Source organism: Phyllobates terribilis, unplaced genomic scaffold (assembly GCF_046119375.1).
Source record: "Phyllobates terribilis strain yellow unplaced genomic scaffold, ASM4611937v1 Scaffold_11__3_contigs__length_659146591, whole genome shotgun sequence".
NCBI classification, from domain to species: Eukaryota; Metazoa; Chordata; class Amphibia; order Anura; family Dendrobatidae; genus Phyllobates; species Phyllobates terribilis.
This window is the reverse complement of record NW_027362771.1, coordinates 350,505,278-350,532,072: the sequence shown is the minus strand read 5'-3', so window position 1 is coordinate 350,532,072 and position 26,795 is coordinate 350,505,278.

The window sequence follows — 26,795 nt, the reverse complement described above, 5'->3', positions numbered from 1 at the left end:
GATGAGGGCTCGAGATGATGATAGGCCACACCTGATGAGGGCGCGAGATGTTGATAGCCGAACCTGATGAGAGCGCGAGATGATGATAGTCCAACCTGAAGAGGGTGCGAGATGATTTATAGGCCAAACCTGACGAGTGCGCGAGATAAAGATAGGCCCAACCTGAAGAAGGCGCGAGATGATGGTAGGCCAAACATGATGAGGGCGTGAGATGCTGATAGGCCAAATCTGATGAAGGTGCGAGATGATGATAAATCAAACCTGATGGGGCACAAGAGTGATACGCCAAACCTGAGATGATGATAGGCCAAACCTGATGAGGGTGCGAGATGATGTTAGGCCAATACTGATAAGGGCACGAGATGATGATAAGCAAATCCTGATGAGGGTGCGAAATGATGGTAGGCCAAACCTGAGATGATGGTAGGCCAGACCTGAGGAGGGCACAATATGATGATAGGCCAAACCTAATGATGGCACGAGATATGGTAGGCCAAGCCAGATTGGTGTGCCAGATGATGGTAGGCCAAACTTGATGAGGGCGCGAGATGATGGCAGGCTAAACCTGATGAGGCCACAAGATGATGGAGGGCCAATCCTGATGAGGCCACGAGATGATGGAAGGCCAAACCTGATGAGGGCAAGAGATCATGTTAGGCCAACCTGATGAGGGCGCGAGGTCATAATAGGCTACACCTGATGAGGGCACGAGATGATGATAGGCCAAACCTGAAGAGTGCGCGAGATGATGGTAGGCCAAACCTGATGAGGGTGCAAAAAGATGGTAGGCCAAACCTGAGATGATGGTAGGCCAGACCTGAAGAGGGCACGAGATGATGATAGGCCAAGCCTAATGATGGCACGAGATGATGGTAGGCCAACCCTGATTGGTGCACCAGATGATTGTAGCCCAAACTTGATGAGGGTGCGAGATGATGGCAGGCCAAACCTGATGAGGGCACGAGATAATTGTACGCCAAATACGCCAAATCTGATGAGGGCGCGAGATGATGGCAGGCCACACCCGATGAGCGCTTGAGATAAGGGTACGCCAAATACGCCAAATCTGATGAGGGCGCGAGATGATTGTAGGCCAAACCTCATGAGGGCGCGAAATGATGGTAGGCCAAGCCTAATTTTTGCACCAAATGATGGTAGGCCAAACTTGATGAGGGCTCGAAATGATGACAGGCCAAACCTGATGAGGCCGCGAGATGATGGAAGGCCAAACCTGATGAGGCCGCGAGATGATGGTAGGCCAAATCTGATGAGGGCTCGGGATGATGGAAGGCCAAATCTGATGAGGGCGTGAGATGGTATTAGGCCAATCCTGATAAGGGCACGAGATAATGATAGGTAAATCCTGATGAGGGCGCGAGGTGATGTTAGGCCAAAAGTGATGAGGGCGCAAAATGATGGTAGGCCAAATTTGAGATGATGGTAGGCCACACCTGATGAGGGCGCGATATCATGATAGGCCAAACCTAATGATGGCACGAGATGATGGTAGGCCATGCCTAATTTTTGCACCAGATGATGGTAGGCCAAACTTGGTGAGGGCGCGAGATGATGGCAGGCCAAACCTCATGAGGCCGCGAGATGATGGAAGGCCAAACCTGATGAGGCCGCGAGATGATGGAAGGCCAAACCTGATGAGGGCACGAGATGATATTAAGCAAATCCTGATGAGGGCGCGAGGTGATAATAGGCCACACCTGATGAAAGCGCGAGATGATGATAGGCCAAACCTGAAGAGGGTGCAAGATGATGGTAGGCCAAACCTGATGAGGGCTCGAAATGATGGTAGACCAAACAAGAGATGATGGTAGGCCATACCTGATGAGGGCGCGAGATGATTATACGCCAAACCTAATGATGGCGCGAGATGATGGTAGGCCAAGCCTGATTGGTGCGCCAGATGATTGTAGGCCAAACTTGATGAGGGCGCAAGATGATGGCAGGCCAAACCTGATGAGGGCGCGAGATAAGGGTACGCCAAGTACTCCAAATCTGATGAGGGCGCAAGATGATGGTAGGCCAAACCTGATGAGGGTGCAAGATGATGGTAGGCCAAAACTGATCAGGACGCAAGATGATGGTAGTCCAAATTTGATGTGGGTGCAAGATGATGGTAGGCCAAACTTGAGGAGAGTGTGAGATGATGATTGGCCAAACCTCATGAGCGCACGAGATGATGGTAGGTCAAACCTGATGAGGGTGCAAGATGATGATTGGCCAAACCTCATGAGGGCGTGAGATGATGGTAGGCCAAAACTGATCAGGGCATGAGATGATGGTAGGCTAAACCTGATGAGGGCGCGAGATAATGATAGGCCAAACCTGATGAGGGTGCAAGATGATGATTGGCCAAAGCTGATGAGCGCCCGAGATTATGGTAGGTCAAACCTGATGAGGGCACGAGATGATTGTAGGTCAAACCTGATGAGGGCGCGAGATGATGATAGGCCAATCCTGATGAGTTTGCGAGATGATCATAGGCCAAAGCTGATGAGGGCACGAGATGATGATATGCCAAACCTGATGAGGGCGCAAAATGATGATAGGCCAAACCTGATGAGAGAGCGAGATGATGATCGGCCAAATCTGTTGAGGGTGCGAGATGATGATTGGCCAAATCTAATGAGGGCGTGAGATGATGCTAGGCCGAACCTGAATGAGGGCGTGAGATGATGTTAGGCCAAACCTGATGAGTAGTGTTGAGCATTCCGATACTGAAATATCGGGTATCGGCCGATATTCGCGGTATCGGAATTCCGATACTTATTTCCGATACTTTTGCAATATCGCATACCGGAATCGGAAGTTCCCATAATGCAATGAGCCATTTTCATTTTATTCAGCCAATGAGGATCCTAAGAAGCGTGGGCACATCCTGTTAGGCATGTAGGCATCTTAACTAATGGCATGGCTGTGATTGGCTGCTGAAATGATGTCATGATGCACTATAAAAGCCGCCGCCGCCATTTTGAGCTCACTCTGCTGTGAATTCAGTTAGGGATAGGACGCTGTTGTTCTGAGGGACAGTTTTAGCTACCTATTTGGTCTATTCTGCTTTACCCAAGCTACTTTATAAATCGCTGTGCCTTGCAGTGCTAGTGCACAGTTCTCTGCTGTTCACCGCTTTCTGCAAGGTCTCTGTGTGTGAGTGCAGCTCACCCTGTAGTGTGTGCTTCAGCCACGTCTGGTTGTAGTGCACTCAGTGTGTGTCACTGCCTCAGACATTGTCCTTTTTTGCCAATTCACAATTTTTCCTGATATCTCCTATTAGTGTGGTGGTTCCATCCGTATTCAACTAAATTGGTTCCAAACACACTATATAGGAGTAGATAGAGAAATTTTTTTGGTCTTGCAGCGCTAGTGCACAGTGCTCTGCATCTGTACTGTTCACCGCTGTCTGCAAGGTCTGGTGTGTGAGTGCAGCTCACCCTGTAGTGTGTGCTTCAACCACGTCTGGTTGTAGTGCACTCAGTGTGTGTCACTGCCTCATACATTGTCCTTTTTTGCCAATTCATAATTTTTCCTGATATCTCCTATTAGTGTGGTGGTTCCATCCGTATTCAGCTAAATTGGTTCCAAACACACTATATAGGAGTAGATAGAGAAATTTTTTTGGTCTTGCAGCGCTAGTGCACAGTGCTCTGCATCTGTACTGTTCACCGCTGTCTGCAAGGTCTGGTGTGTGAGTGCAGCTCACCCTGCAGTGTGTGCTTCAACCACGTCTGATTGTAGTGCACTCAGTGTGTGTCACTGCCTCATACATTGTCCTTTTTTGCCAATTCATAATTTTTCCTGATTTCTCCTATTAGTGTGGTGGTTCCATCCGTATTCAGCTAAATTGGTTCCAAACACACTATATAGGAGTAGTTAGAGGAGCCTTTCTGCAGCATTGGGCCCTGCAGCCCCAGCCAGATTAGTATTAGCCTATTTTTTGCAGCCTCATCTATTGCATTGTAGGTTACCTTCCTACATTGTAATAGCTACAAAAAGTTTGTGATACTATCGTTATTACATCTTTAGGCACATCCAGTGTCTTTTTGTGACAAAAAAAAACCTAAATAAAGTTCACCAAACACTCCACTTTACAGTTGTGTAGGCCACATTAGCTCATATTAAAGTCTAGTCCACACTTTATAAAATTAGTGTCTCTTATACCTGTTAGCAGCTGTTCAGGAATAAGCACACTAAGACCTTAGTACTTTTCTGCCTATCTTTATCAGTCTACCAAGATGAAGAAGGCAGGGAGTAAGGCATGTGGGCGTGGGCGTGGGCGTGGAGATTCTGCAGGGAGAGGACGTGAGGATTCTGTGCCTGCAGGGAGAGGACGTGGGGATTCTGTGCCTGCTGTGGGCACCAGTGACTCAGCATCCCCCAGTTTTACCAGAGAACAGTCCTTTATGCGCAGCTTTGTAGGAGCTAGCCGTACCCCACTGCTGCGCGAGGACCAAATTGAAGCCGTTGTCGGATGGATGGCAGCTAACGCATCGACTTCAATTAGTTCCAGATCCTCTCAGGTCCTGAGCACTGAAGAGCACCCATCTGTCTCTTCACCACCTGCCAAGTTGCCCAGTCAGTCAGAGAGCCCTGGACAGGAGCCATCTCTACTTCTGTTCTCTGAATCTCTTGGCTTGGAAAGAGGGGGCCAGCCAAGCAGAATTCGAGAATTTGAAGAAGAGGTAGTATGCAGTGATGCGCAACCATTTTGTCTCTCTGAATCTGAAGAGGCGGGTGGGCCAGTGCCTATGGTCAGCAGCACACCTCAGTACGCATCTGATGATGAGACTCAGGTGCCACTTTCTGGTGCGTACTGTGCTGTCGAGACTACCCAGGAGAAGCAGTTGTTTGAAGAGGGTGGTGTAGATGATGAGGTCCTTGACCCATCATGGCGTGAGGGACAGGAAGGTGGTGGGAGCAGCTCTGAGGAAGAGATTCCCCGAACAGCCCAAAAAGGAGGGAGAGGGAGGGGGCAGACTTGGTTGCCTGTAGCCTCCACTTCGGCACCCATTAGGAGCATGGCTCTTCCAAAATCCAAAGCGGGCGCTCCCAAGACTTGCAGTGCCTGGTCCTTTTTTGACACAGTTGCAGATTACATTTGCTTTGTCAAATGCAAGCTGTGTAATCAGAAGGTGAAAAGAGGGAAAAGTGTCAGCAACCTCAATACCACAAATATGTGGAAACATGTGCGGACCAAGCACGTGGTGGAGTTACAAAAACACACTGAAGACCTAGGCCAACCTACAGCGCCACCTACCACCTCTTCAGCTCGTGTTGTAGCCTCTTCCTCCAGCTCACACACAGCTGGTTCGGCTTCCTCACAGGATAGCCATGGAAGAATCTCTGGCACTGTTGTACAGAGACACAGTGTAATTCCACCCACAGCACCACTTTCCCAGTCATCCTCACACTCCCAGGCCAGTCTACAGCCATCGTTAGCACAGGCATGGGAGAAAAGGCGCCCATACTCGGCAAACCACCCCCGAGCACAGGCTCTGAATGCTAAACTACTGGCCCTTGAAATGCTATCATTCAGGCTGGTGGAGACTGACACATTCCGTAACTTTATGGCATTGGCAGTCCCACAATACAACGTGTCCAGCCGCTTTTATTTCAGCAGGCAAGCCGTCCCTGCCCTGCAACATCATGTGGAGGGAAAAATTAAACATGCGCTACAAAACGCCGTCAGTAGCAAGGTCCACCTGACCACCGATGAGTGGACCAGTAAGCATGGACAGGGACGATACCTTTCCCTCACTGTCCATTGGGTAAATGTTGTGGAGCCGGGTGCAAATCTTGAGAGTGGCGCTGTACATGTTCTGCCAACTCCAAGGATTGCAGGAATCCAGTCTGTACACATTGACTCCTCCTCATACTCCAGTTCCTCTGAATCAGCGCTGCAGGAGCCGTCACGGTCTTCCTCCACATCGACCCGTGAACGGTTACCTGTTATGGTGACCAATATGAGCACAGCCGTGGCCAAACGTCAAAAGGCCGTATTAAAATTAATTTCTTTGGGGAATCGAAGCCACACAGCGCAGGAGCTCTGGAATGCCATCAAGCAGCAGAGCGACGTGTGGTTTGTGCCAGCGAATCTCCAGCCAGGCATGGTAGTGTGTGACAATGGCCGAAATCTGGTGGCAGCTCTGGGCCTAGGCAACCTCACTCACATCCCATGTCTGGCACATGTGCTCAACTTGGTCATGCAGAGTTTTTTGAGGGACTATCCGGATCTTGATGCACTGCTTCACAAGGTCCACATAGAGTGCGCTCACTTGCGGCGTTCCAGCAATGCAAGATCACGCATTGCAGCTCTGCAGCGCCGATTACGTCTTCCGGAACATCGCATCATATGTGACCTACCCACCAGGTGGAATTCAACGTTACATATGTTGGAGAGGTTGTGTGAGCAGCAGGCAGCAGTAATGGAGTACCAGCTGCAGCAGGCGCAAACAAGTCGCAGTGCGCGCCGTTCACACTTCACCACCACTGAGTGGGCCTCTATGAAGGAAATTTGCCACGTTTTGCGTGCCTTCGATTATTCCACGCGGATGGCGAGTGCAGATGATGCACTAGTCAGCATGACTATCCCCCTTATCTGCCTGCTTGAAAAAACACTGCAAGCACTAAGGGACGAGGTTTTGGAAGAGGTGGAGGATGAGGAGTCACAAATGCCATCTGCTTCTCTACAGTCTGCGCAACGTGGTTCCTCACAAAGGCCTAGGCAAGGGACACTTTGTGAGGAGGATGAGGAGGAGTCAATGGATGAGGAAGACATCTGTCCAGAGGAGGGAGGTACACAATGCTCTAGTAGTCAGTATCTAGAGCGAGGGTGGGGTGATGCAGAGCAGGCAGAGATCACGCCTCAAGCAGGGGACAGCGTTTCTTGGCCAGTTGGCAGTCTGCAGCACATGGTTGATTTCATGCTGCAGTGCCTGAGAAACGACCGCCGCATCGCCCACATTCTCAACACGGCTGATTATTGGGTGTCCACCCTCCTAGATCCTCGCTACCGGGACAACTTACAAAGCCTCATAACACCGTTGAACCGGGAGCGTAAAATGCGGGAGTACCAAGACGCACTGGTGCATTCCATCATGTTCTCCATTCCAACCGAGAGCAGTGCTGCTAGTGCTTTACAAAGCAGCTCAGTGCGTCGAGGCAGTGGAGGAAGCTCTGCACAAAGAGGGAGCAGAAGCAGCGCCTCAGCACAAGGCAAGACCAGTATGGCCGAAATGTTGCAAAGTTTTGTGTCCCCGCCGCCACAAATGTCTACACCATCACAGACGGCTCCAGTCAGCAGGAGGCAATGTTTCCGTCAGATGGTCACAGACTACATGTGTTGCCCTCTTAGTGTACTCCCAGACGGCTCTTCTCCCTTCAAGTTTTGGGTCTGTAAGCTGGATACATGGCCAGAGCTTAGTCAGTATGCATTGGAGGTGCTAGCTTGCCCTGCTGCTAGTGTATTATCGGAACGCGTCTTTAGTGCCGCAGGTGGTGTACTAACAGACCGTCGCATGCGACTATCCTCCGATAACGTTGACCGGCTTACTTTTCTCAAAATGAACAAGGCCTGGATCTCTCATGAATTTGCCAGTTCTCTTCCAGAATAAATAATTGGTTGGCAACAGTATCCAGGTCTCCTGTTCTGTTCATGTTTCTACCACCTGAACTGTAATCCCTGAGCTCCAACACCGCCAGTTGGCGCTCGGAAGTGCCGTCTGCACAGTCAACACTTGCTGCCGTGTTATTGGGGTTCAGTAACGTCAGCTGTTCCCCTGCTGTGCGGACGGCAATTTCTCCTGCTCTGTCCACATTCTCACTACTACAGATTTTAAAGTTGCTCCAATTACACCTCTGGCTCCTCTGTTTTCAGTATTATCCCTGAGCTCCAACACCGCCAGTTGGCGCTCGGAAGTGCCGTCTGCACAGTCAACACTTGCTGCCGTGTTATTGGGGTTCAGTAACGTCAGCTGTTCCCCTGCTGTGCGGACGGCAATTTCTCCTGCTCTGTCCACATTCTCACTACTACAGATTTTAAAGTTGCTCCAATTACACCTCTGGCTCCTCTGTTTTCAGTATTATCCCTGAGCTCCAACACCGCCAGTTGGCGCTCGGAAGTGCCGTCTGCACAGTCAACACTTGCTGACGTGTTATTGGGGTTCAGTAACGTCAGCTGTTCCCCTGCTGTGCGGACGGCAATTTCTCCTGCTCTGTCCACATTCTCACTAATACAGATTTTAAAGTTGCTCCAATTACACCTCTGGCTCCTCTGTTTTCAGTATTATCCCTGAGCTCCAACACCGCCAGTTGGCGCTCGGAAGTTCCGTCTGCACAGTCAACACTTGTTGCCGTGTTATTGGGGTTCAGTAACGTCAGCTGTTCCCCTGCTGTGCGGACGGCAATTTCTCCTGCTCTGTCCACATTCTCACTACTACAGATTTTAAAGTTGCTCCAATTACACCTCTGGCTCCTCTGTTTTCAGTATTATCCCTGAGCTCCAACACCGCCAGTTGGCGCTCGGAAGTGCCGTCTGCACAGTCAACACTTGCTCCAGTGTTATTGGGGTTCAGTAAAGTCAGCTGATCCCCAGCTGTGTGTCCGGCAAAATCTCCTGCTTTGTCCACATCCACTGTACTACGGATTTAAAACCTCCTCCAAATACACCTCTGGCTCCTCCGTTTTTAGTATTTACCCTGGGCTCCAATACCGCTAGTTGCTGCTCAGAAGTGCCGTCTGCACAGTCAACGCTTGCTCCAGTGTTATTGCGATTCAGTAACGTCAGCTGATCCCCAGCTGTGTGTCCGGCAAATTCTCCTGCTTTGTCCACATCCACTGTACTACGGATTTAAAACCTCCTCCAAATACACCTCTGGCTCCTCCGTTTTTAGTATTTACCCTGGGCTCCAATACCGCTAGTTGCTGCTCAGAAGTGCCGTCTGCACAGTCAACGCTTGCTCCAGTGTTATTGGGGTTCAGTAACGTCAGCTGATCCCCAGCTGTGTGTCCGGCAAATTCTCCTGCTTTGTCCACATCCACTGTACTACGGATTTAAAACCTCCTCCAAATACACCTCTGGCTCCTCCGTTTTTAGTATTTACCCTGGGCTCCAATACCGCTAGTTGCTGCTCAGAAGTGCCGTCTGCACAGTCAACGCTTGCTCCAGTGTTATTGGGGTTCAGTAACGTCAGCTGATCCCCAGCTGTGTGTCTGGCAAATTCTCCTGCTTTGTTCACATCCACTGTACTACAGATTTAAAACCTCCTCCAAATACACCTCTGGCTCCTCCGTTTTTAGTATTTACCCTGGGCTCCAATACCGCTAGTTGCTGCTCAGAAGTGCCGTCTGCACAGTCAACGCTTGCTCCAGTGTTATTGGGGTTCAGTAACGTCAGCTGATCCCCAGCTGTGTGTCTGGCAAATTCTCCTGCTTTGTTCACATCCACTGTACTACAGATTTAAAACCTCCTCCAAATACACCTCTGGCTCCTCCGTTTTTAGTATTTACCCTGGGCTCCAATACCGCTAGTTGCTGCTCAGAAGTGCCGTCTGCACAGTCAACGCTTGCTCCAGTGTTATTGGGGTTCAGTAACGTCAGCTGATCCCCAGCTGTGTGTCCGGCAAATTCTCCTGCTTTGTCCACATCCACTGTACTACGGATTTAAAACCTCCTCCAAATACACCTCTGGCTCCTCCGTTTTTAGTATTTACCCTGGGCTCCAATACCGCTAGTTGCTGCTCAGAAGTGCCGTCTGCACAGTCAACGCTTGCTCTAGTGTTATTGGGGTTCAGTAACGTCAGCTGATCCCCAGCTGTGTGTCCGGCAAATTCTCCTGCTTTGTCCACATCCACTGTACTACGGATTTAAAACCTCCTCCAAATACACCTCTGGCTCCTCCGTTTTTAGTATTTACCCTGGGCTCCAATACCGCTAGTTGCTGCTCAGAAGTGCTGTCTGCACAGTAAACGCTTGCTCCAGTGTTATTGGGGTTCAGTAACGTCAGCTGATCCCCAGCTGTGTGTCCGGCAAATTCTCCTGCTTTGTCCACATCCACTGTACTACGGATTTAAAACTTGCTCCAATTACACCTCTGGCTCCACTCTGTTTTTAGTATTTACCCTTGGTTCCAGCACCGCCAGCTGGTTCTCGGTAGTTCCATTTACTCTTGTACCTTCTACTACCAATCCGGGTTCCAGTACCGTCAGCTGGTTCTCGGCAGTGACTTTGGCACGGGTACTCCCTCCTGCCCAGCCTGGTTCCAGCACGCCAGCTGTTTCCGGGTAGTGTCAACGTCACTTTGCCTCCAATGCGTTGTCCTGTCGTGTTGCGGTCGGGTAAGCCGACTCTATGGTGCCTGCAGTTTAGGTGACTCCTATGTGGGCTGCGGGATCTGGCAATAAAGGCTGGTTCCATAGTGCCAATAGGACAAGCACCCCCTGTAGGACTGTGGGTTTTGGTAACTGCGGCCGGCTCGCGGCCTTGAACTTTTTTTTACATGGGTACCTTCTGCTACCCATCCGGGTTCCAGTACCGTCAGATGGTTCTCGGCAGTGCCTTTGGATTAGGTGCCTCCTTCTCGGTATCCAAGTTCCACCAACGTCTGCTGGTCCTTGGTAGTGCTTTCTGGCACAGGTACCTCCTGCTTAGTAACCGAGTTCCAGTACCGTCAGCTGGTCTTCGGCAGTTCCATTGGCTCTTGTACCTTCTGCTACCCATCCGGGTTCCAGTACCGTCAGCTGGTCCTCGGTAGTTCCTCAGCTTTCTTGTACCTTCTGCTACATTTCCAAGTTCAAGCTTTTTGAAATGGTTCTTGGTAATCACTCTAGATCTCCCTGACGAGGACCCTGAAGACGAGGACCCTGAAGACCACCCCGAAGAAGACGAGGACCCTGAAGACCACTCGAAGAAGACGAGGACCCCGAAGTCGAGGACCCAGAAGACCAACCCGAAGAAGACGAGGACCCCGAAGACGAGGACCCCCGAAGACCACCCCGAAGAAGACCAAGAAGATGACCCTGAAGAAGTTGACCAAGAGGACAAAGAAGAGAAGACAAGCACCAAGATACAGAAGAACAAGAGACAGAAAACCAAGAAGCAGAAATACAAGAAGCTGCAGAACAAAAAGCGGAAGAACATTAAGCATAAGACTAAAAATCAGAGCAAAAGATAATATCTAAATTATAAGCAGAAGATGACTAAGCAGTGTATGGGGGTGAGTCAGTTCCTCCTCGTGGTGCCCCTGGAAAAGACCTGCTGCTGCAGGCCAAACTGAACGCGGACAAATCCTGTTGTAAATCTTTTGTGACGGGCAGAACGAAAGGTGTAATGTCCAACCTTTTATAGATAACAACTACAGGAATGCCTGCCACAAATAAGAATATGATGAAGAAGAAGAAGATGAAGAAGTAGAATATGAAGAATGTAAAAAAAAAGAATAATACGAAGAAGGTGAAGAAGAAGAAGATGAAGAAGGTGAAGAAGAAGTGGATGAAAAAGATGCTGAAGATGATGAAGGAGAAAGTGTGGGAGAAGTAAAAAAGAAGGGGAAGAGCATGGAAGTAGTGAAACATAAATATCTGACAAAATATAAAAATACTTAACATAGTCAATATTTCCGTAACTCAGAACGTCTTAAAAAAAAATATTAATTCCTGCTATTCCATTTGATTGGGCTAAACCTCTATGCCTTTATTGTCTCCCCCACCTCCCCCAATACATTCTACATTATTCTTAGCTGTTTTCCTTCATGTAGAATTAACCTACAAGGAAAGAAAGGGTTTATTTTCATTCCGATATTTCTGTCCCATTGACTTGCATTGGTTTCCGGTATCGTAATCGGCGATATCCGATACTTTTTCGGTATCGGTCCGATCCAATCCGATCCGATATTTCCCGATATCGGAAGGTATCGCTCAACACTACTGATGAGGTCTCGAGGTGATGATAGACCACCTAATGAGGATGCCAGATAATGATAGGCCAATCCTGATAAGGGCCCGAGATGATGATAAGCCAAACCTGTTAAGGGTGCGAGATGATGATTGGCCAAATCTAATGAGGGCGTGAGATAATGTTAGGCTAAACCTGAATGATGGCGTGAGATGATGTTAGACCAATCCTGATGAGGGTGCAACATGATGATAGGCCAAACCTGATGAGGGCGCGAGAAAAAGGTACGCCAAATCTGATGAGGGCGCGAGATGATGGTAGACCAAACCTGAAGAGGACGCGAGATGATGGTATGCCAAACCTGAAGAGGGCGAGAGATTATGTTTGGCCAAACCTGATGAGGGCGCGAGATGATGATTGGCCAAACCTGATGAGGGCGCGAGATGATGGTATGCCAAATCTGATGACGGCTCGAGATGATGATAGGCCAAACCTAAGGAGTACGCGAGATGATGACAGACCAAATCTGTTGATGGCGCGAAATGATGATAGGCCAAATCTGATGAGGGCTCGAGATGATGATAGGCCACACCTGATGAGGGCGCGAGATGTTGATAGCCGAAAGTGATGAGAGCGCGAGATGATGATAGGCCAACCTGAAGAGGGTGCGAGATGATGATAGGCCAAACCTGACGAGTGCGCGAGATAAAGATAGGCCCAACCTGAAGAAGGCGCGAGATGATGGTAGGCCAAACATGATGAGGGCGTGAAATGTTGATAGGCCAAATCTGATGAAGGTGCGAGATGATGATAAATCAAACCTGATGGGGCACAAGAATGATACGCCAAACCTGAGATGATGATAGGCCAAACCTGATGAGGGTGCGAGATGATGTTAGGCCAATACTGATAAGGGCACGAGATGATGATAAGCAAATCCTGATGAGGGCGCGAAATGATGGTAGGCCAAACCTGAGATGATGGTAGGCCAGACCTGAGGAGGGCGCGATATGATGATAGGCCAAACCTAATGATGGCACGAGATATGGTAGGCCAAGCCAGATTGGTGTGCCAGATGATGGTAGGCCAAACTTGATGAGGGCGCGAGATGATGGCAGGCCAAACCTGATGAGGCCACAAGATGATGGAGGGCCAAACCTGATGAGGCCGCGAGATGATGGAAGGCCAAACCTGATGAGGGCAAGATATGATGTTAGACCAATCCTGATGAGGGTGCGAGGTGATAATAGGCTACACCTGATGAGGGCACGAGATGATGATAGGCCAAACCTGAAGAGTGTGCGAGATGATGGTAGGCCAAACCAGATGAGGGCGCGAAAAGATGGTAGGCCAAACCTGAGATGACGGTAGGCCAGACCTGAAGAGGGCGCGAGATGATGATAGGCCAAACCTAATGATGGCACGAGATGATGGTAGGCCAACCCTGATTGGTGCGCCAGATGATTGTAGGCCAAACTTGATGAGGGCGCGAGATGATGGCAGGCCAAACCTGATGAGGGCACGAGATAAGGGTACGCCAAATACGCCAAATCTGATGAGGGCGCGAGATGATGGCAGGCCAAACCCGATGAGCGCTTGAGATAAGGGTACGCCAAATACGTCAAATCCGATGAGGGCGCGAGATGATGGTAGGCCAAACCTCATGAGGGCGCGAAATGATGGTAGGCCAAGCCTTATTTTTGCACCAGATGATGGTAGGCCAAACTTGATGAGGGCGCGAAATGATGGCAGGCCAAACCTGATGAGGCCGTGAGATGATGGAAGGCCAAACCTGATGAGGCCACGAGATGATGGTAGGCCAAATCTGATGAGGGCTTGAGATGATGGAAGGCCAAATCTGATGAGGGCATGAGATGGTGTTAGGCCAATCCTGATAAGGGCACGAGATAATGATAGGTAAATCCTGATGAGGGCGCGAGGTGATGTTAGGCCAAAAGTGATGAGGGCGCAAAATGATGGTAGGCCAAATTTGAGATGATGGTAGGCCACACCTGATGAGGGCGCGATATCATGATAGGCCAAACCTAATGATGGCACGAGATGATGGTAGGCCAAGCCTAATTTTTGCAAAAGATGATGGTAGGCCAAACTTGGTGAGGGCGCGAGATGATGGCAGGCCAAACCTCATGAGGCCGCGAGATGATGGAAGGCCAAACCTGATGAGGCCGCGAGATGATGGAAGGCCAAGCCTGATGAGGGCACGAGATGATATTAGGCAAATCCTGATGAGGGCGCGAGGTGATAATAGGCCACACCTGGTGAAAGAGCGAGATGATGATAGGCCAAACCTGAAGAGGGTGCAAGATGATGGTAGGCCAAACCTGATGAGGGCGCGAAATGATGGTAGACCAAACAAGAGATGATGTTAGGCCAAACCTGATGAGGGCGCGAGAGGATGATACGCCAAACCTAATGATGGCGCGAGATGATGGTAGGCCAAGCCTGATTGGTGCGCCAGATGATTGTAGACCAAACTTGATGAGGGCGCAAGATGATGGCAGGCCAAACCTGATGAGGGCGCGAGATAAGGGTGCGCCAAGTACGCCAAATCTGATGAGGGCGCAAGATGATGGTAGGCCAAACCTGATGAGGGTGCAAGATGATGATTGGCCAAACCTCATGAGGGTGTGAGATGATGGTAGATCAAAACTGATCAGGACGCAAGATGATGGTAGTCCAAATTTGATGTGGGTGCAAGATGATGGTAGGCCAAACTTGAGGAGAGTGTGAGATGATGATTGACCAAACCTCATGAGCGCACGAGATGATGGTAGGCCAAACCTGATGAGGGTGCAAGATGATGATTGGCCAAACCTCATGAGGGCGTGAGATGATGGTAGGCCAAAACTGATCAGGGCGTGAGATGATGGTAGGGTAAACCTGATGATGGCGCAAGATAATGATAGGCCAAACCTGATGAGGATGCGAGATGATGATTGGCCAAAGCTGATGAGCGCCCGAGATTATGGTAGGTCAAACCTGATGAGGGCACGAGATGATGGTAGGTCAAACCTGATGAGGGCACGAGATGATGATAGGCCAATCCTGATGAGTTTGCGAGATGATCATAGGCCAAAGCTGATGAGGGCACGAGATGATGATATGCCAAACCTGATGAGGGCGCAAAATGATGGTAGGCCAAACCTGATGAGAGAGCGAGATGATGATAGGCCAAACCTGTTGAGGGTGCGAGATGATGATTGGCCAAATCTAATGAGGGCGTGAGATGATGCTAGGCAGAACCTGAATGAGGGTGTGAGATGATGTTAGGCCAAACCTGATGAGGTCTCGAGGTGATGATAGACCACCTAATAAGGATGCCAGATAATGATAGGCCAATCCTGATAAGGGCCCGAGATGATGATAAGCCAAACCTGTTGACGGTGCGAGATGATGATTGGCCAAATCTAATGAGGGCGTGAGATAATGTTAGGCTAAACCTGAATGATGGCTTGAGATGATGTTAGACCAATCCTGATGAGGGTGCAGCATGATGATAGGCCAAACCTGATGAGGGCGCGAGATAAAGGTACGCCAAATCTGATGAGGGCGCGAGATGATGGTAGACCAAACCTGAAGAGGACGCGAGATGATGGTATGCCAAACCTGAAGAGGGCGAGAGATTATGTTTGGACAAACCTGATGAGGGCACGAGATGATGATTGGCCAAACCTGATTAGGGCGCGAGATGATGGTATGCCAAATCTGATGACGGCTCGAGATGATGATAGGCCAAACCTAAGAAGTACGTGAGATGATGACAGGCCAAATCTGTTGATGGCGCGAAATGATGATAGGCCAAATCTGATGAGGGCTCGAGATGATGATAGGCCACACCTGATGAGGGCGCGAGATGTTGATAGCCGAACCTGATGAGAGCGCGAAATGATGATAGGCCAACCTGAAGAGGGCGCGAGATGATGGTAGGCCAAACCTAATGAGGGTGCGAAATGATGTAAGGCCAGACCTGATGAGGGCGGCCGCGAAATTACAATAGGCCAAACCTAATGATTGCACGAGATGATGGTAAGCCAAGCCTGATTGTTGCGCGAGTGATGATGATAGGCCAAACCTGATGAGGGCATGAGATGATTAATGGCCAAACCTGATGAGGGCTCGAGATGATGATGGACCATACCTGATGAGGACGCCAGATAATGATAGGCCAATCCTGATGAGGGCGCGTGATTATGATAGTCCAAACCTGATGAAAGCACGAGATGTTGGTTGGTTATACCTGATGAGGGTGCGAGAAGATGATAGGCCCAACCTGAAGAAGACGCGAGATGATGTTATGCCAAACATGATGAGAGCGCGGGATGATGGTAAGCCAATCATGATGAGGGCATGAGATGTTGTTAGGCCAAACCTGATGAAGGCGTGAGATGATGATAGGCCAAACCTGATGAGGGTGCAAAATTATAATAAGCCAAACCTGATGAGGTCGCGAGATGATAGGCCAAATCAGATGAAGGAGCGAGATGATTATAATAGACAAAACCAGTTGTGGGTGCGAGATGATGATAAATCAAACCTGATGGGTGCGTAAGAATGATACGCCAAACCTGAGATGATGATAGGCCAAACCTGATGCGGGTGCAAGATGGTGGTACGCCAAAACTGATCAGGACGCGAGATGTTGGTAGTCTAAATTTGATGAGAGTGCAAGATGATGGTAGGCCAAACTTGAGGAGGGTGCGAGATGATGATTGGCCAAACATCATGAGGGCGCAAGATGATGGTAGGTCAAACCTGATGAGGGCACGAGATGATGGTAGGTCAAACCTGATGAGTGCGCGAGATGATGACAGGCCAAACCTGATGAGGGCTCGAGATGATTATTAGCCAATCCTGATGAAGGCGCAACATGATGATAGGCCAAACCTGATGCGGGCGCGAGATGATGGTAGGCCAAACCTGAAGAGGGCGCGAGATGATGATAGGCCGAACCTGATGAGGGATCGAGATGATGATAGGTCAAACCTGATGAAGGAACGAGATGATGATTGGCCAAACCTGATGAGAGTGCGAGATGAAGATATGCCATACCTGAGATGATAATAGGCTAAACCTGATGAGGGCGTGAGATGATGATAGGCCCAAACTGAAGAAGGTGCGAGATGATGGTAGGCCAAAGATAATGAGGGAGCGAGATGATGATAGGCCAAATCTGATGAAGGTGCCAGATGATTATAATTAGCCAAGCCTGATGTGGGTGCGAGATGTTGATAAATCAAACCTGATGGGGAGCTCAAGAATGATATGCCAAACCTGAGATGATGATCGGCCAAACCTGATGAGGGTGCGAGATGATGGTAGGCCAAAACTGATCAGGGAGTTAGATGATGGTATGCCAAATCTGATGTGGGTGCAAGATGATGGTAGGCCAAACTTGAGGAGGGTGAGAAAGGATGGTAGGCCAATCCTGATGAAGGCGCGAGATAATGGTAGGCCAAACTCGATGAGGGCATGAGATGATGATAGGCCAAACCTGATGAGAGTGCGAGATGATGATTGGCCAAACCTCATGAGCGCGTGAGAGGATAGTATACCAAACCTGATGAGGGCACGAGATTACGATAGGCCAAACCTGATGAGGCCGCGAGATGATGGAAGGCCAAACCTGATGAGGTCGCAACATGATAAGCCAAACCTGATAAGGGTGCGAGATAAAGGTATTCCAAATCTGATGAGGGCACAAGATGATAGTAGACCAAACCTGAAGAGGATGCGAGATGATGGCAGGCCAAAGTTGAAAAGGGTGCGAGATGATGATTGGCCAAACCTGTTGACGGCGAGAAATGATGAAAGGCCAAATCTCATGAGGGCTCCAGATGATGATTGGCCACACCTGATGAGGGTGCGAGATGATGATAGGCCAAACCTGTTGAGGGTGTCAGATTATGATAGTCCAAACCTGATGAAGGCACAAGATGATGGTGGGCCAAACCTGGTGAGTGTGCGAGATGATGATAGGCCAAACCTAATAAGGGCATGAGATGATCGTATGCCAAACCTGATGAGGGCTCGAAATGATGAAAAGCCAAACCTGATAAGGGAGTCGAAATGATGGAATGCCCAACCTGGTGAGTACATGGGATGATATTAGGCCTATCCTGATGAGGTCGCAACATGATGATTGTAACTTACCTGGCGGCGTCCTTGCATAGTGGTCCATCTCCCACTGTGCAAGAGCGCGCACTTGATCTAAAGTCCAGTCTGCTAGCCTGGCTTCCCTCCATGCTGTCTGCTTGCCTCTGTTTCTGCTGCTTAAGGGCGGCGCCCAATCACTTCCTGCTTCTTGTAGCTGCTGCAGGCACACCCCTTGTGCGTCCACAGCCTATTGCTGTCTGTCACCTGGTATTTAACCCAGCTCCTCCCTGGAATCCATGCCTGAGTATTGTGTTCTGTCAGTTGGCTTCCGGTCACTGATGTGCCAGGTCCTGTCTATGCTTCCTGCCTTGTGGTATCAGTTCCCGTGTCTGAACTGTGTCCTGTCTGAACTATCTTCTAGCCTGTTGTCTTCTGCCTATCCTGGAGGCTGTATTTCCAGGCCAGTGTGAACACGCTCCTAACCTGTTCTTTCCGCCTTCTAGGGGCCGCATACCTAGACCCGTTCCTGTATCTTGCCTGTTCCTGTCTGAACACGCTCCTACCCTGTTCGTTCCGCCTTCTAGGGGCCGCATACCTAGAACCGCTCCTGTATCTTGCTGCTGTGTCTGTTCTTGTCTGAATACTCTCCTAGCCTGTTACCTGTTTTTCTCTATGTCCGTACCTTCCCTTTTCCTGCAGAATCTGATACCGCACCTAACTCCTACTCTTTGTCCCTGTACTCCCGTTTGTGAGTTTAGAGTCCACTCGCTACTTCATTGCAAGTATCCTGTGTGTAGCTGGTTCTGCCTTTCCCTTCCACTCTGTTCCGTGTGAACAGAGCCCTGTCCCCTCTGCTCTGCCTTGCTCACCGCTCCGGTGGTTCTAGCCTGCTCTGCCTTGCTCACCGCTCCGGTGGTTCTAGCCTGTGCTGCTTTACTCACCGCTCTTGCGGTTTCCGCTCTGCTCTGCCTTGCTCACCGCTCTTGCGGTTTCCTCTCTGCTCTGCCTTGCTTACCGCTCTTGCGGTTTCCGCTCTGCTCTGCCTTGCTCACTGCTCCGGCAGTCTCGCTCTGCTCTGACCCTTTGCTCGCTGCTCCGGCAGTCTCGCCGTGCTCTGACCCTTTGCTCGCTGCTCCGGCAGTCTCGCTCTGCTCTGACCCTTTGCTCGCTGCTCCGGCAGTCTCGCTCTGCTCTGACCCTTTGCTCGCTGCTTCGGCAGTCTCGTCCTGCTCCTCTCTCGCTCACCGCTCCAGGCGACCTTGTCCTGCTCTTCTTTCGCTCACCGCTCCAGGCGGTCTCGTCTTGTTCTGCTCTTGCTCGCCGCTCTGGGCGGCCTCACTCTGCTGTTTGTCCACCGCATCTGCGGTTCTGTTCCTGAGTCCCAGTCTGTACTGGGTCCTATCCACTCGGTGCTCCAACCTGTCGTACCTGCCAGTACTTCCCTGCCTGCATACCAGTCGTGCTTACCAGCATTCGCCAGTCTGCATACCAGCCGTGTCTGCCTATACCCATAAGTCAGTGTGCCAGCCTAACCTGCCTGTTCCTGTATTCCCCTGTGTGGGTCAACAGCCGTGTCCGGGGTCTGTCCTGGAGTAGCACCTGGTCCCTCTGCTCGGTTCCTCCTTGGTGCACTGGCATCGTATGCCGTCGTGCGACCCTGGTCGGATCGGGTGGATACTTAGTTACGCCCCTCCAGGCATTCACTCTCCGGCACGGTCCAGTGGAATCACTACATATACATGCACACGCCACTCAGCCCGGCGTGTGCATTACAGCATGCTCAGGCCATGGTTCCCGTTGAGCCCCACGGCCTTCGCTCTCTGAGACGTTTTCCAGTGAATACGTGCATCTAGAAGAATTTTTTTTTTTTTTGTGCTACAAGCTGAGTTCCAGGCGAGTCACGCATCCGTCCAGATAGAGCTTTCTGCACCCGTTCCCGCGGATCCGCCACGGTACTATGGGGATCCAAATCAAAGCCGTGCGTTTGTATGGCAATGCCTGCTGCACTTCTGGTTCTATGCTCCTGATTTTCCTACCGACTGGATTAAAGTGGGATTTATTATGTCCTACCTGGCGGGTGATGCCTTGAAATGGATCACCCCCCGATGGGAAGCACAGGATCCTATCGTCCTGGACCTACAGGCCTTCCTGGTGGCCTTTCTAATGGTCTTTGATGACCCTAACCCGGAGGCTCCTGCTGAAGCTTCACTTCCCAATATCCCGGAGCAGCCCCGATGGGTAATGTGTGTGGGTAGCGCACTAGTCCTCCTGCCCGAAGAGACTACTGCCCACCCAGTATCCACACAGGATGACTACGCTCTCCGGAATACTTCTCCCAACCTCAAGAGGCAGTCCAGATGTGATAGGCGTAGAGGCAAGCCGTCACGCCAGGGTATGTCTTCCCAAAGACCTCCTGATCCCAACCTTGAGGTCCCTGCTGAAGCCTCATTTCCATGTATCCCGGAGCAGCCCTGACAGGTAATGTGCGTTGGGAAGCGCACCTGTTCTCCTGCCCGAAGAGACTTCTGCCCACCTAGAATCCACACAGGAGGGCTTCCTGCACCCGGTATCTGATGCTTCACCCACTTTAATCGGTGAGCCTGTCCAAGGGTACTCCGAAGCAGTGATTAACACCGAGTCTGTGCATCTCTACTACCTGGCGGAGGACCCCCTGTTGCCTCCTGAATCCTCCGGGATACCACCTGATGACAAATGGAGAGAGACTTCCCTACACCCGGTACCCGATACTTCGTCCGCTCCGTCCTGTGAGCCTGACAATGGGTACCTCAAAGCGGTAGTTAACCCCGAGTCTCTACACCCCTCCGACCAGGCGGAGGACCTACAGTTGTCTCCAGAACCCTTTGGGGTGCTACCTGGTAGCGAGTGGACAGAGTCTTCCCTATACTCTGTACCTGATACCTCGCCCGCTTCGTCCAGTGAGTCCGACCTAGTGTACTCCGAAGCAGAGGTTATCCCCGAGTCTCTACACCCCTCCTACCAGGCAGAGGACCTCCAGTTGTCTCCTGAACCCTTCAGGGTGCTACCTGATAGCGAATGGACAGAGACTCTCCTATACTCGGTACCTGATACCTCGGCCGCTTCTTCCAGTGAGTCCGACCTAGTGTACTCCAAAGCAGAGGTTATCCCCGAGTCTCTACACCCCTCCAACCAGGCGGAGGACCTCCAGTTGTCTCCTGAACCCTTCAGGGTGCTACCTGATAGCGAATGGACAGGGACTCTCCTATACTCGGTACCTGACACCTCGCCCGCTTCTTCCAGCGAGTCCGACCTAGTGTACTCCGAAGCAGAGTTTACCCCCGAGTCTCTGCACTCTTCCGACCCGGCGGAGGACCCCCAGTTGTTTCCTGAATCCTCCGGGGTACCACCAGATAACAAAGAGACAGTGACTTTTCTACACCTTGTACCTGATACCTCGCCCATTTCATCCTGTGAGCTTGACAAGATGTACCCCGAATCAGAGGTTACCCCCGAGTCTCTGCACCCCTCCAACCCGGCGGAGGACTTCCAGTTGTCTCCTGAACCCTTTGGGGTGCTACCTGATAATAAGTGGAGAGAGACTTCTTTGTGTGCTGTTCCTGGTACTCCACCCGTTTCGTCTGTTGCTGAGGATGGCTGGATAGGAGGTAGCATCCTAGCTACTCAGCCTCACTCTGCTGTTTGTCCACCGCATCTGCGGTTCTGTTCCTGAGTCTCAGTCTGTACTGGGTCCTATCCACTCGGTGCTCCAACCTGTCGTACCTGCCAGTACCTCCCTGCATACCAGTCGTGCTTACCAGCATCCGCCAGTCTGCATACCCGCCGTGTCTGCCTATACCCAGCAGTCTGTGTGCCAGCCTAACCTGCCTGTTCCTGTATTCCCCTGTGTGGGTCAACAGCCGTGTCCGGGGTCTGTCCTGAAGTAGCACCTGGTCCCTCTGCTCGGTTCCTCCTTGGTGCACTGGCGTCGTATGCCGTCGTGTGGCCCTGGTCAGATCGGGTGGATACTTAGTTACGCCCCTCCAGGCATTCACTCTCCAGCACGGTCCAGTGGAATCACTACACATACACGCACACGCCCGGGCGTGTGCATTACAATGATATGCCAAACCTGATGAAGGTGCGACATAAAGCTACGCCAAATCTGATGAGGGTGCGAGATGATTGTAGGCCAAACCTGAAGAGGGCGCGAGATGATGGTAGGCTAACCCTGATAAGGGCACTAGATGATGATAGGCCGAACCTGATGAGAGCGCGAGATGATGATTGGCCAAACCTGATGAGGGCGCTAGATGATGGTAGGCCAAACCTAATGAGGGTGCGAAATGATGTTAGGCCAGACCTGATGAGGGCGGGCGCGAAATGACGATAGGCCAAACTTAATGATGGCCCGAGATGATGGAAGGCCATGTTAGAACCTTGCTGTTAGGTTTTTTTTCCTTTGCTGGTCACATGACCTTGTTGGCCTATTTAATCCTGCTCCGCCCTTCTGGCTTTGCTGGACTTCATTGTATATCTACTTTCTAGCTAGCCTGTGCTCTGTATCTATCTCTGTTAGTTTGCTTGGTCTACGGACCTCTATGTTCTATCTATTTTGTTTGTTCGTCTGTCTGCTACTATTTCTGTTAGGAGGTGTCCCATATTCCTTCCAGTCCTTAGTACTTGTAGGGATTCCCTCCCCACATCTATAGGTCTTCGTACAGACTAGATTAGGACTTTAGCAGGTCTGATCGCAGGATCAGGTTCCCTGTTACATCGTAGGGATTCAGCTGAGTCCTATAGTAGGGACAGATCTCCTCTCTTTCCTTAGCTTTGGTAGCAGAACATAACAGTAAGTCCAGCCTGCAAATTCTCTAAGGAAAGATTTTTTTTGTTCCATCATGGTGTCGGTTCAGGATTTGGCTAAACACCTGCAGGGACTCTCTCTGGAAGTGGCCGAGCTCCGTCAGCACGTGAGTAACTGTCCTGGAGCATATTTCTTGGAGCCTAAGGTATGTTTGCCGGATTTATTTTTTGGTGAACATCGAGAATTTTTTTCATTTAAAAATGCTTGCTTATTGTATTTTCGTTTGAGACCCAAGTCCTCTGGGGATGAATCCCAGCGCGTAGGGTTCATAATGTCACTTTTGCGCAAAGAGCCTCAGGAGTGGGCCTTTTCTTTGCAACCTAGTGATACATGCTTCAGATCAGTGGATAGTTTTTTTTTCTGCTTTAGGACTATTATATGATGATCCTGACCGTGTCGCATCAGCTGAGACTGAGTTGAGACGTTTAAAGCAAGGATCAGGTAATGTTGAAAAATATTGTACTCATTTTCGTCGTTGGTCCACTCAAACAGGGTGGAACGATTCTGCTCTGAAAAGTCTATTTCTTGCTGGGCTCAGTGAAAGGGTTAAAGACCTGCTAATTGCTTATCCTACACCTGAGGATTTGCAACAGGCTATGCAATTAGCTATACGGGTGGATAGAAGACTGCGTGCTAGGGTTAACGAGAGCAAATCCTCTGCTATGTCAGTTTCTGGTTATGATAATGTGTGTACTAACAGTGGTGAACCGATGGAGATTGGATCGGTGGCACCTCGCTCTCAAGAAAAAGACCGTCGTTTTTCGGAAGGCTTGTGTTTCTATTGCGGAAAATCTGGTCATTTGATTAAAGGCTGTGAGCTTCGTATGAAGAAAGAAAAAAAAATGGTCAGTCACGCCCGTATTGCCTGTTTAAATTCCAAGGGTATATTTTTAGCTGCTTCCACGATTGCTCAGGAAAAATTAATGGAATTTCGGGTGTTTGTTGATTGCGGGTCTACACTGAATGTAATTGATGGGGGATTCGTGGAAAAACTCAATTTAAAACCTGAACCTTTATCATCCCCCATTGCTGTGGTTTCTGTGGATGGCTCCCCTTTGAAGAATATTACTCTCAAGGTCAGTGAATTTCCTCTCACTATTAATGGTGTTCACCATGAGAAATTGGATTTGGTAGTGTTGAATAACTTGCCTTCTCCAGTAATATTGGGTTTGCCCTGGTTAAAATTTCACAATCCTGTACTGGATTGGTCTACCAGTGAAATTAAATCCTGGAGCCATAAATGTTATGACAAGTGTTGTAACGGGCGTATTGCAGCTTTGGATAGGGGAGAATTGCCTGTTCCTATTCAGGATTTTTGGAGAGTTTTTTCTGAGAAAGAATCGCAGGTTTTGCCTCCCCATAGAGACTATGATTGTTCTATTGAATTTGTCCCTGGAGCGACTCTTCCTAAAAGTCGTTTATTTAACCTTACTATTCCTGAGAGGAAGGCTTTGGAGGAATACATACAGACAAGTTTGGCCGCCGGTCACATTAGGCCCTCTAAGTCTCCTGTGGCGGTTGGATTTTTTTTTGTAAAAAAAAAGGACGGCGGTTTACGTCCTTGTCTAGATTTTCGTGAGATTAACAAAATTACGGTACGCAATCCTTACCCACTGCCATTGATTCCTGATCTGTTTAACCAGTTATTGGGGGCCAAGTGGTTCTCTAAAATTGACCTTAAGGGGGCATACAATCTGTTGCGCATGAAGGAGGGTGATGAATGGAAGACTGCTTTTAACACTCCTGTGGGTCATTTTGAGAATCTGGTTATGCCTTTTGGTCTTACTAATGCTCCTGCATTTTTTCAGAATCTGATTAATGACATCCTTAGACCTTTGATCGGTAAAAATGTGGTTGTGTATTTGGATGACATTTTAATTTATTCGCCAGATCTGGAGTCTCATTGGCGGAGCGTGCGTGAGGTATTACAGTTATTAATGGACAATTCGCTTTTTGCTAAGCTGGAGAAATGTGAGTTCGCTGTACAGAGAATTAGTTTTTTGGGCTACATTATCTCCAGCAAAGGTTTTGAGATGGATCCGGTTAAGGTTCAGGCTGTGCAGGAATGGCCTAGGCCTATTGGTTTGAAATCGATACAGAGGTTTTTGGGTTTCGCCAATTACTATAGAAAATTCATAAAAAATTTTTCTAGTATTGTCAAACCTCTGACTGATCTCACCAGGAAAGGTGCTGATGCGGTTCAGTGGTCTTCTGAGGCCATTGAAGCTTTTGTGTATCTCAAGGAGAGGTTCACCTCTGCTCCCATCCTTATGCAGCCTGATGTTACTAGGCCGTTTTTGGTTGAGGTTGATGCTTCCTCTGTGGGGGTTGGCGCAGTATTGTCTCAGGATAACGGGGATGGATTACATCCCTGTGCCTTTTTTTCAAAAAAATTTTCGGAGACTGAATTGAATTACGATGTTGGTAATCGGGAATTATTGGCTATTAAACTCGCATTTGAACACTGGCGCCACTTCTTGGAAGGTGCGGAATTTCCCGTTCAGGTTCTTACGGATCATAAAAATCTGATATATCTTGATGCTGCCAAGCGCCTGAATGCCCGTCAGGCTAGGTGGGCACTGTTTTTCTCGCGGTTTAATTTCTCCGTTACTTACATCCCTGGTACTAAGAATGTTAAGGCGGATGCCTTGTCTCGCAGTTTTTCTCCCATAGTCGGTGCTGAGAAAGAGGAAAACATTTTACAAGAAGGTGTTGTGATAGCTGCTTTAGACTCCGTTTTGGAAGATGAGATTCTTAAAGCTCAGGAGAATGCCCCATCTAACACTCCTCATGGGAGGTTGTTTGTGCCTGGGACCTTTAGGAGAGATTTGTTTGTTGAGTGTCACGAATCTCGGTTGGCAGGTCATCCCGGAATCTCTGAGACCAAGAGACTGGTGGGTCGCAGTTTTTGGTGGCCTGGATGGCAGAAGGAAGTCATTAAGTGGGTGCGCCAATGTACTATATGTGCTAGATCTAAGTCCTCACATACTCCTGCTGCGGGGTTGCTTTGTCCTTTGGAGGTCCCCAGTGCTCCTTGGACACATTTGGCTATGGACTTTATAACTGACCTTCCCCCCTCTGAGGGTTTTACTGTCATCTGGGTGGTCGTGGACCGTTTTAGCAAGATGTGTCACTTGGTTCCCTTCGTCAAACTGCCCTGCGCTAAAACTCTCGCTAAGACCTTTGTCAAAGAAATTGTCAGACTTCATGGCGTTCCTACTGACATTGTTTCTGATAGGGGTCCTCAGTTCGTGGCTCGTTTTTGGCATGCCTTTTGTGACAGGTTGGGAATTCATTTGTCGTTTTCGTCCGGATATCATCCTGAATCTAATGGCCAGACAGAAAAGAAAAACCAGGATGTTGAGCAGTTCTTGCGTTGTTTTGTGGCAGACAATCAAGAGGGGTGGTCTGAGTTTCTGCCACTTGCCGAATTTGCTCTGAACAATCATACATCTTCTTCTGCTGGTTGTTCGCCTTTTTTTTGTTGTTCTGGGAGACATCCGTCGTTTGGGTCGTTCTCCAAGTTGGGATCTGCCGTGCCTGAGGAGGAGAATTTTTCCGGTGATTTGGAAAGAGTTTGGACGGATGTGCGTGGTAATCTTCAGGAGGCCAACAGAAAATCTAAAGACTACTTTGATAGGAAACGACAGGAGGTTTTGTTCGCTGTTGGTGACATGGTTTGGTTGTCCTCTAGGAATCTGCGGTTGAGGATTCCTTCTAAGAAATTGGGTCCCAAGTTTGTGGGGCCCTTTAAGGTGCTTCAGGTTGTCAACCAATCTGCTGTTAGGTTGGAGGTTCCTACCTCCTGGAGAATTAATCCGGTCTTTCATGTCTCTCTGTTAAAAAAAGCTGTTGTGTCGGATGGTGACGCCTCTGCCTCTGTTCCTCCGGTGGTGGAGGACGGGGAATATGAAATTTCTCGCATCCTTGACTCTAG